At 39.2% G+C, this 14,798-nt stretch overlaps 1 protein-coding gene across 1 annotated transcript in view; it reads right to left on the reverse strand.

Moving 5' to 3' along the window:
- LOC148369591 (guanine nucleotide-binding protein G(I)/G(S)/G(T) subunit beta-1) overlaps positions 1-13,849 on the reverse strand; it is a 37,898-nt gene extending 24,049 nt beyond the window's left edge. The window contains exon 1 of the mRNA XM_088331679.1: positions 13,454-13,849. The gene's annotated coding sequence lies outside the window, so the exon portion shown is untranslated. The remainder of the gene's footprint in view (positions 1-13,453) is intronic.
- Between the last annotated feature and the right edge of the window lie 949 nt (positions 13,850-14,798).

The raw sequence follows: 14,798 nt of genomic DNA on the forward strand, positions 1-14,798 counted from the left end.
TATTTCCATTTTTTACATACAAATAATGTTGTTATTCCAACTCCAAACACTTACTTGCCTGTGCTGACCCAGGCTTCAGACAACATTTCACCACAACATTACCAGGTCAGAGATTATATTGCTCTGACAGGAGAACTTATAAGCAAATAAAAAGTGTAGAACTGAAAAATAACCATGGGATCAACCACATGCATGTGGGGTAGAGGGTGTAGATCCTACCAACAGTTTGGGTCATCAGAATACATTTGCGATTTAATTGGATCGTTATAGACATTTGAACAGAGAAAACCAAATTAAACCGTTTGACTGTTTAAGAAAGGAATGGGCATTTTGGAATAGCCAGAAGCTCAGAAAATGATTTTACTGAACTATATACCAGCTCGGTAGCCTAGATGGTAGGGCGCCCGCTCCGAGACTGGGAGGTCGCTGGTTCAAGCCTCGGCTGAGTCATACCTAAGACTTACAACATTGGTACTCATTGCCTCCCTGCTTGGCGCTCAGCATTTAGGGTTGGAATTGGGGGGTTTGGTCACCTAATGACTCCCAACACCGCAGTTGGGTCAGTTTGGCTGCGGCTGCATCGGCTCGCTACAGTTTAACTGTACGTGTCAGGTGTATCGACATTTCGTTCTGTGTGCATGGTTACAAAGAATGACAATAAAGGTAAATTCTTCTTATTATTATATCTTAGATGTCATACTGGCAAAATATAGTATAGTATAGTATATATAGTATATACGTACAATGCCGTGAAAACGCTTGTGTCTTTCAAATTCATCACTCAAAGGTTTAGGATTAAACCCAACTTACTATCACAGGACAAAATGCAGTTCTAAAATGTTGACTCCATTTATTAAGGCACAAAAAAAATCAAAACCCATCTGGCCCCATGTGAAAGCTATTTTAAACTTAATTTAAGTAATTTCTTGATTCAACACAGGTGGTAGCAATCAACTTTGGGTGTGGCCTGTGGAACTGAACTTAGCACACGTAACAGCAATGGGGAATCCCCATGAAGCAATCCAGACAGTCGACATTCCCATCAATACGAGTCAAGATTTTGTGCAACATGAGGGGTGTGTGGCATTTATTTAACCTTTAAAATGGTTACAACTATTTTTGTATTAGTTTGCAACTTTCTGGACCACCAAATACTTAAATTGTTCCCTGCAAATATGGCCTTTTCACTAACATAATGACCTCACACAAGTCGGAACAAATTGATACTGTACAATGCATAAACCATTTACGTATTATGATCATACGCACACGCACGTTCTCGCAAGCGCACAAATACGTTTTTGTTCCCATTGCCTGCTGTAGTATGAACAAATGCAATAGTTATGAATTATTAATGCATTGACCTCCAAAGAACAGGTGTAGATCAAAGGGCTGAGGAATTCATTTGGAATTTATACCAAGAAAGGCCATCACTAATGGCATTTAAGAGTGACAGAAGATTTCAACACTTTGTGCATGTGTCTTTTGTCCTCCTCCTGGTTGTTGAGTAAAGGTCTAAGTGCTTCTAGGAAGTGATGCATGTCAAATGTGGCTGAAATGTAACCAGGTCATGAAGAATGCAGCCCAAGAGGCTTGGCAATACAGAAAAACAGATATTGCTTCAGGGCATTTTGTAAACACCCAATAAAGTCAGTCTGAAGTTCAACAACACAATGAAGTCTGCCCGCTACACAAAATAATATTTGCAAATGCCTTTGACGTCATTGGCACGTTCCTTTTACAGGTGTTTTTTTTTTTAATTTTCGTAATTTTAACATGTAGATACAAACAGGGATTTGGCATAAACAAATCAGATGTTCTGGATCACGCCCTGCGGTGCAAACGGAGAACAAAATGTTCCCAAGAAAGAAGTTTGGTATTGTTTGATATACAAAAGTTTGGACAATCACACTTATTTCACAATTTAAAAGATGGGCATCCGGTTGAGTGGGGGAAAGCCAAGCTGTAAAAGGTAACAAGGTTTCACAGACAAACCAAAAAATACCCCAGGATTAACAAAGCATCCCCATAAGATCAGGGGATGGCACGGAGATGGCACTGTCAATTAATCTTGTGTTATAACAATCCAAGTAAGGCTGAGCAATAAAATTTAATCAGAATGAATGGCCCTTTTAAAATTGTCAAAATAAGACTCGATACATCAATGATGTAATTCAAACTAAACAATTTTTTTTATTTTGTAAGGAGGTTTGGTGTTTGACTTGTTTAAAAGCATAATTGTCTAGAACGACTGGGAAACCAATATTTAGCACCGGTCACTAATTTGAGGTAATGTCATTGCTATTATTATAAAATGTGGTCTACCCAGTGTTTTCTGGCCTGGAACAGGAGAGCTTTGCTGCAATACTAGACAGTACATTGTTTGTTTTTTCCTCTGACAATCAGTGACGTTCCCCAAAAAGTACTGACGCGCTAAATATTGTGAGACAGCAGTATATGGTGCTGGATCCCATCATTTCAACAGGTTGCCAATGTGCTGCACTCTAAATGTCATCTCTTTGTTTTTAATAACCCCACTGCTTAAAGAAAGGATTAGTTTCACTCAATAACCATCAGTGGTAATATCCTATGTTTATTTTGATGATCATCACTACTAGGTTCATTGAATCCCTATGTCAGTCACCTGGCGCGTGAGTGAGATCTTAGATGAGGTAGGTTTTTACCCAAAATCCACTTTATGTTGCTTGCAACATGCGAGCCTCAAATATCAGCAGAAAATGGTTTGTTTTTCATATTGGGAAATTTGTGATTAAACCTAAATTATTCTGTTTTATTTGTGTACACAGAGCACTACAACAACACTAACCTTAACAATTCTTTAAGAGAAAAAAAAACATGTCTACGGTGTGCTTAGATAATTGTACACTGGGAGTTAGTAATTTTGCCAATTCATATATTTGTCCATTTAAAGTTAAAAAACTCAACAAAGAATCCTGTTTTCACCTCTACAATGCAACTAATTTATTTGCTTAGATTTTCAGGACTACAGGCATTGGGACAGTCACTTTTTCAATGGCTACTGCCTGTTATTTTTTGCCACTAGAAACTCGGAAAATAAATTCAATAAAACAAGTCATTTGTTGACTTTATATTGACCTTTTTACTGATTTTCGAACAACAGACGCTGCCCAATTTACGAACGAGATAAGTTCCGGACGATTGTTGAATTTTGTTCGTAAGTTGCTTCAGTGCTATATTTTGTATGTTTAAGGTTTGTATAAGTAACCTGCATTGTTTTGTACTAAAAAATAAACATTTCATAAAATAATATGCTCTATAAAAGATACAATGTATTTACTTTTAGAACATGCGCTTTAAGAGATCCTCCTCCGAGGTAAAAAGTGGCCCAAAAAAAAAAAAAAAAAAAAAGCATTCCAACCATTTTCTCAAACACGTCAAGCTTTCTTATTGCACTTTCTTTCCAAAAGAAACGTCTGGCTTCTTTACACTTTACACCAACCATATTGAATGGATACGCGGGATATTAAACAATAAGCATGTTAAAGTTCTTGGCGAAATTAGAGCCATATTCAGGTCTGAACATGGTTACATAAAATTTGAACACTTGCTAACATCTGACTGTCAACTGTAAAATTTGGCCCATTAACACTGCCATGTTGGTTACTGAGGTGCCTTTAGCAGACAATGTGATCAACGCCAGTGGGCACATATCTTAATATTCACAAATCTGACATTTTAGCCTTACTACTGTTAATCTACTTTGGTGGCATCCCCAGTCATTGCCACAGGGACACCGCTTGGCCTGGAGGGGAAAATGCAGCACATTTGCAATTTGACAAATGGGTCGTTGGCGGAAGTATGATCGGCTATGGCATACGCGTCCCTTTCGACGCCACAAGTATAAATGGGCCTCAGAGCACTTTTTGTTGCCACCTCATCTTAATGGATTTGGTTCTAGGACTTTGTGAATACAGATATCCCTTGTTTTTCGCAGTTGATACCCACGCGAGAAAAGTGAAAATCCGCGAAATAGTGTCGCCTCTTTTTTGGGGTGTGGTTTTTTTTACCGACTGAGGGAGCAAGCGAGATTGAGAGAGAGTGTGAACAAATGGAAAAAAACCCAGTACATATTTTACATTTGTCTGGTTTTTTTTGGCCGCGGTTTGACCAAAGCCTTGCTGAGTGGCCGACAGAGGGAAAGAGAGAGAGATCATTAGCTACGATGACCTTCCCCCTTAAACTACTTACCCTAATCAAGGGCTACTATGCCCGAACACAGAAAGAGGACGTCTGTACCGACATTCGTCATGGTTGCGTCCTCGCTCCAGTCTTTCAATGACATAATCAACAGGACCCTATAGAACAGCCTTGATGACTTTGAGGTAGTGCAAATGGATCGCGACACCTACATCACCGACATGGACTTCGCCGACTGTGTGGCAGTCCTTGGGTCGTCGTTCACCGACATTTTGTGGCGAAACAAGTAGGCATAAAGAAAAACGCTATGAAGACTTAAATCCTTTCTAGGAATATCCCCCTTGCCAATCGCCTTTACATCACTCTCAACGGATCCACCATAGGAGAGGTTGATCAGTTCAAATACCTCAGAGCCACATTAAAAGCCACAGGACAGGCCAAAATGAGATGGCCACCTGCATCAACCAAGCTTGTTCGGCATTATGCCGTCTAAATCCCTACCTCTGGTCCCGCAAGGGGATCAGACGAAAGACCAAATATAGGATCTTCCAAGCACTCATTTGCTCTATCCCAATATACGGGTGTGAAAAATTGACTCTCCGCAAGACATTCAACACCTCAAAGCATTCGACATGTACTGCCTCAGATGTATCTTCAATATCCGGCTGATTGACCCAATCCCTAATGTCAATATTCTGACTAGTAGAAAACTATTCTTGAAGCGACCCTCCTCAAAAGGAGGAGTTGGTGGTTTAGTCACGTCCTTCGCCACCCGCATGAAGTAATCTCTCGCTAGATAGTAAACCCAGTTGCTTACGCGCGCCAGACAAAACAGAAAGGAGGACAACTAAAAACATGGCTAGTGATGGTGAAAGCAGATATGGAGCGAGCTTGAGGAACCACAGTCTACATCATCAGTCGCTGGAATCGCAAATGGCTGGAGCTCTCAGAGGTCGTTGCTGCCGATCGGCGAGGCTGGGTCGCCCTCATAAAAGTACAATTATGATATAAATTGGCCAATCTGCATCAGAAATCTCAATTCAAGTGGTGCGGCCAATCGGCGTAAAACTTGCCTGCCTGAAACATTAGTCTGTGGTGCAGAAAGCATTTGGTGTTTTTTTATTTTTAAACTTATGGCCAATTGGCTTGAATCTTGGCTGCCTGAAAAGTTCCTCAATGGTGCAGGAAGCATCGGTTGTTTTGTTTTTTTATTCAATTTCTAATTAATTTCTTTTATTTCTCAGATTGGAGTGAACCAGCGATAACTGAAGCCTGAAGTAGCAAGGGATCTCTGTATTTCTATTGTGCAAGGTGCTAATAATGAGGTTAAGAATTGCACTGAATATATGACTTGCCCAAGTTAGTCACCCATACTTTAACTTTGTGGATTACTTTAACTTTAATTGTGTATTTTAATTTTCTACTATACATTTTTAACAAACTTAAATGCAAGGAACTATCACTTGTGTTGACTTCATTCTCTTAAGTAAAAGGCAACCTCACCTACACTTACAACTTCAGGGTGCAGTACACCACTTTACAAATTTCCTTGGCTTGGAGTTCAAATGGCAGAGAGAGAAAGAAAAAAAATACTGTTTCCTCCTACTGGCAGGTTAAGAAGGAAATCCAACAAAACAGCTAAAGCAAATAGTCAGTGCCTTCAGTTTAAGGTAAAATACACTAGTACTGTATTGAGACTGATTTTGGCCCTTCCTGACACCGACCACCAGGTAATCTTATGAGACATCCTCTAAGGTTGTTCAGCATGAATTTTTTTGGTATGAGGGGTTATGTATTACCAGGATATTTGCCTTTTTGTTTTTGCACAAGTGTCCTCGGATATGCAGCTATTTCCGATTGAAGTCGTTACTTGCCAATATTGCCCTTTTATGTTTCGTTAGTCGATGGTCATCTTTACAAATGCCTGGCAATGATTGCCATCGGCCCATTCCATAAAGTGTTTAGGAGAACATGTGATCACAAAATAAGTGGTTAATAGAATAGCTATGTCCGTGTCGTTCAGACAATACAAGATTGTCAGAAAATCTGAATATTGTGAAAAAGTATGTGTCTGAGTTGCAAGAAAAAAATCCATCCGATCCATTATAAATTAATTGAAATAGTGAAAGTGGAATATGTTTTAAAATAGCATATTACGGCAAAAAGCAACTATCCCATCTAGAAAAGACTAGAATATCATTAAATAGTACACTTGTAGGCTCTAAGCCCTAATCAGCAATATTAGAATATTCAAAGGCTAGCAATATTTCAATTAATTTGTAAGTCATATTTATTTGTATAGCCCTTAATCACAATGAATCCAGAATGCAATACATGATTGTATTAACTGCATTACAGAGAATAATAACCATCAAACAATTCTAATTTTCTGAAACAGTCCTGAACAATCAAAATTCGTTCATTTAGGGGGGTCTATTACATTAATATTTAATGTTCTACCATTTTAGGGACTACAATGGCAAATCCAAGCAGACCATTTCAGAAACTTGTTATTCAGGGTCATCATATCACAATATTGGCAGATCTAAAATAGCAATAAAATGGTTAAAACAAAGTTTTTGATTGATAAAAAGCTGTGTTTCAGATATTAATGAATCATTAACATGAGCTAAAATCTATGGGGATGGGATTTGAACGAACCATACAACTCCACAGATTAAGAATATAATCCTTTTTTCTATGCAGCAGTTGGAGATTAAAATACACACCCTCAATGAAAATCTCTTTTTGGTGGCAAAAAAATAACCCTCAAATAACGATACTAATTAGAAAGTTAAATAATGATTTTGGTGGCCTTAATCCTACTGCGCCCTGCTCACCTACTATAAGTAAACATGTCCTCCTGACAACTTTTATGTCCTTAAAAAAAGTTTTTAATTATAACAACACCACAATTGATTTCAAAGAGCCAAGGTCACTGTACATGGAATAAAAACAGTGATATCAGATGTGCAATTGGATCAAACTATTTGGGCTTGGCTACAGTAAATCCACACCTATGGAAAGTTTGATATTGAGCTACAGCGCATTTCTTTTTTTTCCCTTGCGAAAACTATACTCATTCTTGCTAAAAACTGAAAAAATAAATCTGGGCACAAATCTGATACATAGTCAAATACAAAGCACATGAGTTCTTATTTGGAAATGGGTATTCTGTTTGAACGTGTCCACAGCATAATCCAATGTATACATTTAGGCACAAAATACTCCTGGTCTAAACCCAGAGGGGGTCGATGTATTTCAGCTTTGGATTTTAGAATTGCTTTCAGACTTTTTGAGTGTTTATGGTCTCTGTAAGTGAATTTGAGTTCCCTCAGTCCCCAATTGAAAAGGAATGCATGCATTGATTAAATGTTCTTTTCTCCCTAAAACCGGCAGATATAATTGTCAAGGTAGTAGCTTTTTAGCATCCATAAGCATGTCAAGACTATATGGAGTAATTGAACTGTATTTTATTCAGAATAAGCAGGATTTGTGTTGAATAAATTAAGGGTTATATTGTGTTCATTTTCTTCGGTGTTTGTCTCCTTTGTGACCACCTACTAGGTTATCTTCATCCCTTGTTCGGTCAGTAATCTTTATGATTAATAAAGTTTTTTAAAGATGGAAAAAAATGAAAACACCCGTTATTGAAATAATGCAAAAGAAATGTTATGAAAACTAATTGCAATATAGCTATGGATATATGCAAGTTGTAAGTGTAGGTGATGTTTATTGTGTAATATGAATTAAATTTTAACAAATGGCATCCTGTTTCTTACCAGATTTGATTGGTTAAAGCAGCTGTCGGGAACGTACGGCTCGCGAGACAGGTGAGGCTTTTTCACAAGTACATCTTACTCAGAGATAGAATTAGCTTTAAACGCATGCAGGCCGGGGAGTGCAATATCATGTTTCTACCACTAGTGGTAGAAGCGCTGTAGCACTTCTTCCTTTAAAGCTGGTAAGAAATGTCATTACAATGTTTTACGTGTCTGTTAGCCGATGCTTTGGAACACACACGCAAGTGGGACGTCTACTTTCTAACATTTCTCTGATACTTTTTCAAGTGTAGTCTTTGCAAGTAACAAAAACTAATGGCGCGCTTGAGGTGAGAATTTTTGCAGATTTAGATCGCTTGCTCCTAAAGCTTTACTTGTTGATAACATTATTCGTGATTATAAACTTAACTGTATCGGTCTTTGTGAAACTTGGTTACGCCTGGATGAGTATTTAGCGAGTCCTAAAAGACGCACGCCTTGGTTTACTGATGAAACTAGAACCCTTAAACAAGAATGCAGGAAATTGGAAAGAAAATGGCACGCTACCAAGCTTGAGGTTTTCCATCAAACCTGGTGTGACAGCTCTGCAAAATCGGCCTACCTTTCGAAGGTGATTGCGTCTCAAAAGAACAATCCCAAAGTCCTTTTTGACACTGTAGCATCGCTTACAGGGCAACAGACTATTGCAGATAGTTCGACGCACTCTGCTCATGACTTAATGGTCTTCTTTACTAAGAAGATTCAATGCATACAGGAAGAAATTGCTAAAGACATTATTAATACCACACATATTAAAGGGCTGAAATCTACAGATGCACGACAGGGTGGCTGTCTAGGGAAATTGTCCAGTTTTAGTGAACTGTCACTTGATGATCTCAAACAGGTGGTGAATGCGGCCAAACCGACAACTTGCCAGTTCGACCCGCTCCCAGGTTCATTTATTAAAAGTATTTTTGGCGTCCTTGGACCTTCAGTTCTAAATATTATAAACATATCACTCTCCTCAGGTGTAGTTCCAGCAGCTTTTAAGTCCGCCGTTATTAAACCCACACTGAAACGACCCAACCTTGATCCAGAAATCTTATGTAATTATAGACCTGTGTCAAACCTACCTTTCCTTTCTAAAGTACTTGAAAAAGTAGTGGCACAGCAGCTGAATGATTTCATATCCGAGAATAACCTTTTTGAATCTATGCAATCGGGATTCAGGGCTAACCACTCTACTGAGACAGCTCTGATCAAGGTAACAAATGATCTCCTACTGGCAATGGATTCTGGCGCTTCATCACTTTTGCTGCTGCTGGATCTTAGTGCTGCTTTTGACACAGTGCACCACAATTTCCTACTAGAACGGTTGGAAAAATGGATTGGTCTCTCAGGAACCGTCCTCTCGTGGTTCAGATCCTACCTCTCAGATAGGACGCACTGTGTTAAATATGGCGAAATGACATCTGAGCCCTTTAATGTTACCTGTGGTGTTCCGCAGGGTTCAGTGCTTGGCCCCCTTCTTTTCAGCATTTACATGCTTCCATTAGGTGATATTATTCGCAAGTACAATATCAGCTTCCACTGCTACGCAGACGACACTCAACTATATCTTCCGTTGGAGGAATCTCCCACACTAAACTGTGAAAATTTGGAGGCCTGCCTCATTGAGATAAAAGAGTGGATGTCACTCAATTTCTTGCGTCTTAACTCTAAAAAGACCGAAATGTTAGTCATTGGTCCATTTAAATGCCGTGACTTATTCTCAAAAACTGCTGTGAACATTGACAAATGTCACATCACACAGAGTGACTCAGTTAAAAATTTAGGTGTCATATTTGACCCTGATCTATCCTTTGAAATGCATGTAAAGAAAATTACTAGAACTGCTTTCTTCGATCTTCGTAACATTGCTAAAATCTGTTCAATACCGTCTCAGTCGGATGCGGAAATTATAATTCATGCGTTTGTTACCTCCTGTCGATTACTGTAATGTACTAATCTCTGGTCTCCCGAAGTCTAGAATCAAGTCTCTTCAGCTGGTACAAAATGCCGCAGCGAGGCTTTTAACTAGGACAAAAAAGTACGATCACATAACACCGATTTTGGCCAACCTGCATTGGCTCCCAGTTAGCCTTAGATGTGATTTCAAGGTTCTCTTAGTATTATACAAAATCATACATGGACTTGCTCCCTCTTATCTTTCAGATCTGATTTGCCCCTATGTCCCGGTCCGAAGCCTACGATCTGAGAGTGCCGGTCTTCTGGTGATCCCAAGCAAGTGTTCTGCTGGTTCGAGAGCGTTCTCCATCCGGGCACCAGTGCTCTTCCCCCTGAGATCCGATCTGCAACCTCAGTGGAAATGTTTAAATCTAAGCTTAAAACACACTTCTACTCCATAGCATATGAATAACCTACTCTTCTCGTCGGCTGAAAAATAGTCTGTGTAATATAGTGTAATAATCTGTGAAGCCCTTTGAGACTCTTCGTGATTTAGGGCTATACAAATAAAAATGACTTGACTTGAATTTAAAAGATGTCAAAGATTTGCACCTATAAAATGGAAAGGAAGACGAATAAATGACCACTTGATTTCCAAGGTTAAAACTTCAACCACATAGCTAAAAGTTATCCTTGTTTGGATTATTCAGTGACATTTTAACGAATGCAGCTCGTTTTGAAACCATTATTTGCAAGAACTTTCAAGTTAGATACTTGGCACTGCCGCAATTATTTTTTGTATTTTAAAAATCAAGTAGTGAAATAAAATATGCTGAATAATTAATTAGCTTTTGTCTAGAGTGGGTTTTGGTGGTTTTGTTAAAATATATCAAGTGTCTCTCCTAAAAGTAAATATTTAAAGGTTCAAGATCCTTGGGTTAAAATGTATCAAAATATCCCCCTTTAAAGAGACAGCTTAGCAAAGTGGACAACGAAATAAAGCAATAGATTTTATTTTTTTAAGTGGAAAAAATGTTTAAAGTAGACTTCGTGAATGCAACATATCTGTTTTACATAAGTGCATATTTAACATTTGTTCGGAAAAAAAGTATTTGTTCTTTGTGCAATTCACGCTATAGATTCAATCGTCCACTTAATTTGATTGCACAATTTTTCCCTGTGTTCAAATTCAAGGTTACAATGAATTCTAAGTCAACAAGTTTGATTAACAATTGTGAAAATAAAAGGGGGAAAGGGCAAAAACCTTAGGTTTATCTTGGTCCCTTCCCCTTTACAGTCCGAGCATTTTTCATATTAATCAGACCATGTAACCAGTTATTATCAATAGGAATTATATGTAAAATGAATCACGTTATCATGAATAAAATAAAACAATAATATGCACTTAAACCTCAAATTAAAAGTGCAGGATCATAATTTATCACCACACTGTTTCAACATAATCATACAAAATTAGACTAAAACAATTTTGATAAATGGAAATATGCAAGTTTTATGTTTTTTTTTAAATAGTTTTTCTCATTAGCTCATGTTTAAATTAGAACTACAATTTTGATATGAAGGGTCAACATAATTTGGCCTTTCTAGAATCCTCCATTCACGTAACCTCAAATCAATTTTGCTTTGAAAAATCTCAAAATTGTACAGGCTTGGTCAAAGCCATTCCACAGTTATGGTCAATTGAAAGTAAGGGAGTAATATTTTGCGTTGTTCTTGGTCATTTTCAGATAGTTAAGTCATTTCACTCATATTATATGCGAATTATTTTCTCAAGTAGCTTTGTAAATTTGCTGATAAGCTTCCGTTTGTAGCCCTTCACATCATCTGATCAGTTTTATATAATGGTATTGTAAACTCGTTCGTTCAATTCAAACACGGCGAAAAAAAAAGAAAGGCTGCTTCATAGTATTATTATAATTGAGTGACTAGGGCTAGCGGGCCCCGATTACAGGCCCTGCGACGCTCGTCTACGAGTGGGAGAAAATGCGCTGATGAGGAAGGCTTTGAACGCCATCTTGTTGAGTGCAGCGACCAAAGCCCACTTCAGGAACACATTCATTGGAAGCGCTGGAGGGAGGGGACAAGCTCATCAAATGAGTTCCTACCGAGCAAAAATTCCAACTATTCTTTCGTACACACGTAATGGTTGTGAGGGATAAACGCCACATGTTGACCCAGGATTGACAGTATCAATTCGCGGGTTGTCCGGCTCGATGCAGCCCGGCGAGAAGTTACTTAGAGCGGCATCTTGTCCCCTTGGACGGGGTATGCCCACGACACAACCACGATTCCGACTGGCTACTTAATTACTTGATATATTATTGGTCATGTCCTGCACTCGTTAGACGCGCTTAATCCAACACAAATATCGTGTAATTATGTTTTATATATCCCTGTTTAGTGTTCGCAAGCCAATCGGGTATGGGATATGGCCGGCGCAGCTAATAACAGCTTGCAGTAGCTTGAGATAACAGGATTGCACGAAGCCAATTAAACTCACTCTGCAACGTAAACTCAAACCCACGATGTATATAATACATTTTCCACTAAGATATTGGACAAAAATAAAACATCACCCAGGCCATTTAAAACGACACAGTTGTCATGAGCTAAAAGAGCTAATGTGAAGCTGCATCTCTGTCAAATCTGGCACAACACGGTTTTGACTGGGTCCAGCTGGGAACAGTGGGGCGGAAATATTTGACAAAAATAATCCAGTTATGATAATTCACGCAAACAATCCGAGCACAGCAAATATGGGGAACACCCTGCAGGTTTGCGCAAACACGCTTTGCAAAATGCCACTTAAAATCAGTCGTTGTTATATCACGATTGAAGTGAAACACACCCAGTCCTGCAAAGCTGCGGCCACTGTTGTGCTAACTTGCTTGGGACTCGTTATGGAAAACGGGGTGGTGTCGGCAATGGTTCGGGTTGGAGAAGAAGCCATTTTTAGAATCGCTTCGTTGTCAGCTGCACGATGGTACAATTTGCACCGCAAGGGGAAGGAAACCTCAACTCGATCGTTAAGGAGAAAAAAAGGGTTTGGCTCATATCATATAACTTGCAACGGGTATTGTATTGCCATTTACAACAAGTTTTATTAGGCATCCCCAAGTGGTGTGTATACGATTTTGCTGTGGGAACAAAATGGAAAGTATAGGCCGACGTGTCGACTTGTTGGCAACGACTGCGATTGGAATTCGCACTTTAAACATACCTCAATGGTTTACTGCAAAGTTATCTTAAAAGGTCACGTTTATTTGGCGCTAGGAGTGTTCGTTGACATAAACTACTAAAAAAGGCTACTTAAACAGAAACAACGGTTCCCACAAAAGAAACTATGCAAAATGTAGGCAAACAAAAAAAAATCCAGTCTTTTTAAACAAGCATCGCTCAACCAAGTGGATGACGATTTGGCAGGCTTAATTCTAGTAACTAGTTAGCTATCAAACTATATGAGGTTCTCAGACTAGTTAACCCTTTGGTTCACATCCACAGCTTTAGCTAACCAAGAAAAATAGAGGAAACAAACACGTTCTTACCTGCTTTCAACAAACTCAGCTCTGAAAATCACATTAGCTGAGTTTAAAGCGCTTCTGTCTTCTCTTCAGCTAGGCGCTCGGACGTAGCCTAATGTAGCTAGCGAAAAACAGCGGCACTCCCCGAACAGTTTTGACCGGCCGAGGAGGGAGAAAGGAGGGGGGCACACCGGCACAATTGAGCAGATACGAAGCAGTGTTTCGCCCCAAAATAGCTGTTTGAAGACCCGCGTGAACACTTTGTAGAGATGCCACAAATTCCACCTCCGCAGCAGCAGTAAAAAAAAAAAAGTCCACTCGTCCTACGTCGTCGACGTCCCTCTTCTCTCCTTCGACGTCAAGATCTCAGCAGCTTCTTCCTGCGGCCATCAAACAGCAGAGATGGGCGCGGTAACCCTGCAAAAAGCTCCAGGAAACCCCACGCTCGCGAAGGCGTCACAACGTACGGCCAAGGGTCGCCGACGACTTCAAGAAATCAGGAAATACTGCCATCTTTGGTTACTCCTGACATACAGTACGTACAGCAGACTTGGCAAACAATTTATTGTAATCCTTTTAATAAACAGCGTTTGATTTTCTAAAAACATTACTTCATTCAAATAAGTTTATTTGAGTTTCAAACGCAGATAAGCGTTTCAAACCAACCTGAACTCTAATACAAAGATCCGCAACCCCCGGGTCGCGGACTGGTACTAGGCTGTGAGTCGTTTGCTACCGAGCTGCACAGAAAGAAAAAAAATTGCCTTATTTCTTGCGTATTTGGTATTTATTCCTGTATGACACACATTGTTTTAAATTATAATAAAAGTTTTACATGGGGGTTTCTGGTACACCTTTGTCATGGCAAGGTTAAGGCACGTTTTAAGGACATTCAAAGCCAAGCTGGTAATTCTTCTAGTACCGTTAAAAAAAGAATCATGTATTTTTGCAGAGTCAAAAACATACATGTGATTTACATGGGCCTATGTGATTTTTAATCTCGTGTCTGCATTTATCAAGACATATTATTTGTAGATCTTTAGTAAATCACAGACATATTTTTGGATCCGAACAATATGTATGGAAATATTTTTGAGACAAATCTCTCCCCTGACGAATATGTTTCTTACATTTTCAGTTGCAGAAAGTTCTTCCCATTACATTTACCACTAGGAAATGCTACCTTATTTTATGTATGGCCCATAAGAGCTGGACAGCCTAACAACAGTAGCTGAGAGACGGGCACTGGAAAAGCTGCGGTCAATCATGGACAATCCATCGCATCCACTACACAGCATTATCTCCAGACAGAAGAGCAGTTTCAGCGACAGACTGCTGTCACTGTCTTGTACTACGGCCAGACTGAAGA

Source organism: Urocampus carinirostris, chromosome 3, assembly GCF_059441175.1.
Source record: "Urocampus carinirostris isolate Australia breed hairy pipefish chromosome 3, RoL_Ucar_1.0, whole genome shotgun sequence".
In the NCBI taxonomy this organism is placed as follows: domain Eukaryota; kingdom Metazoa; phylum Chordata; class Actinopteri; order Syngnathiformes; family Syngnathidae; genus Urocampus; species Urocampus carinirostris.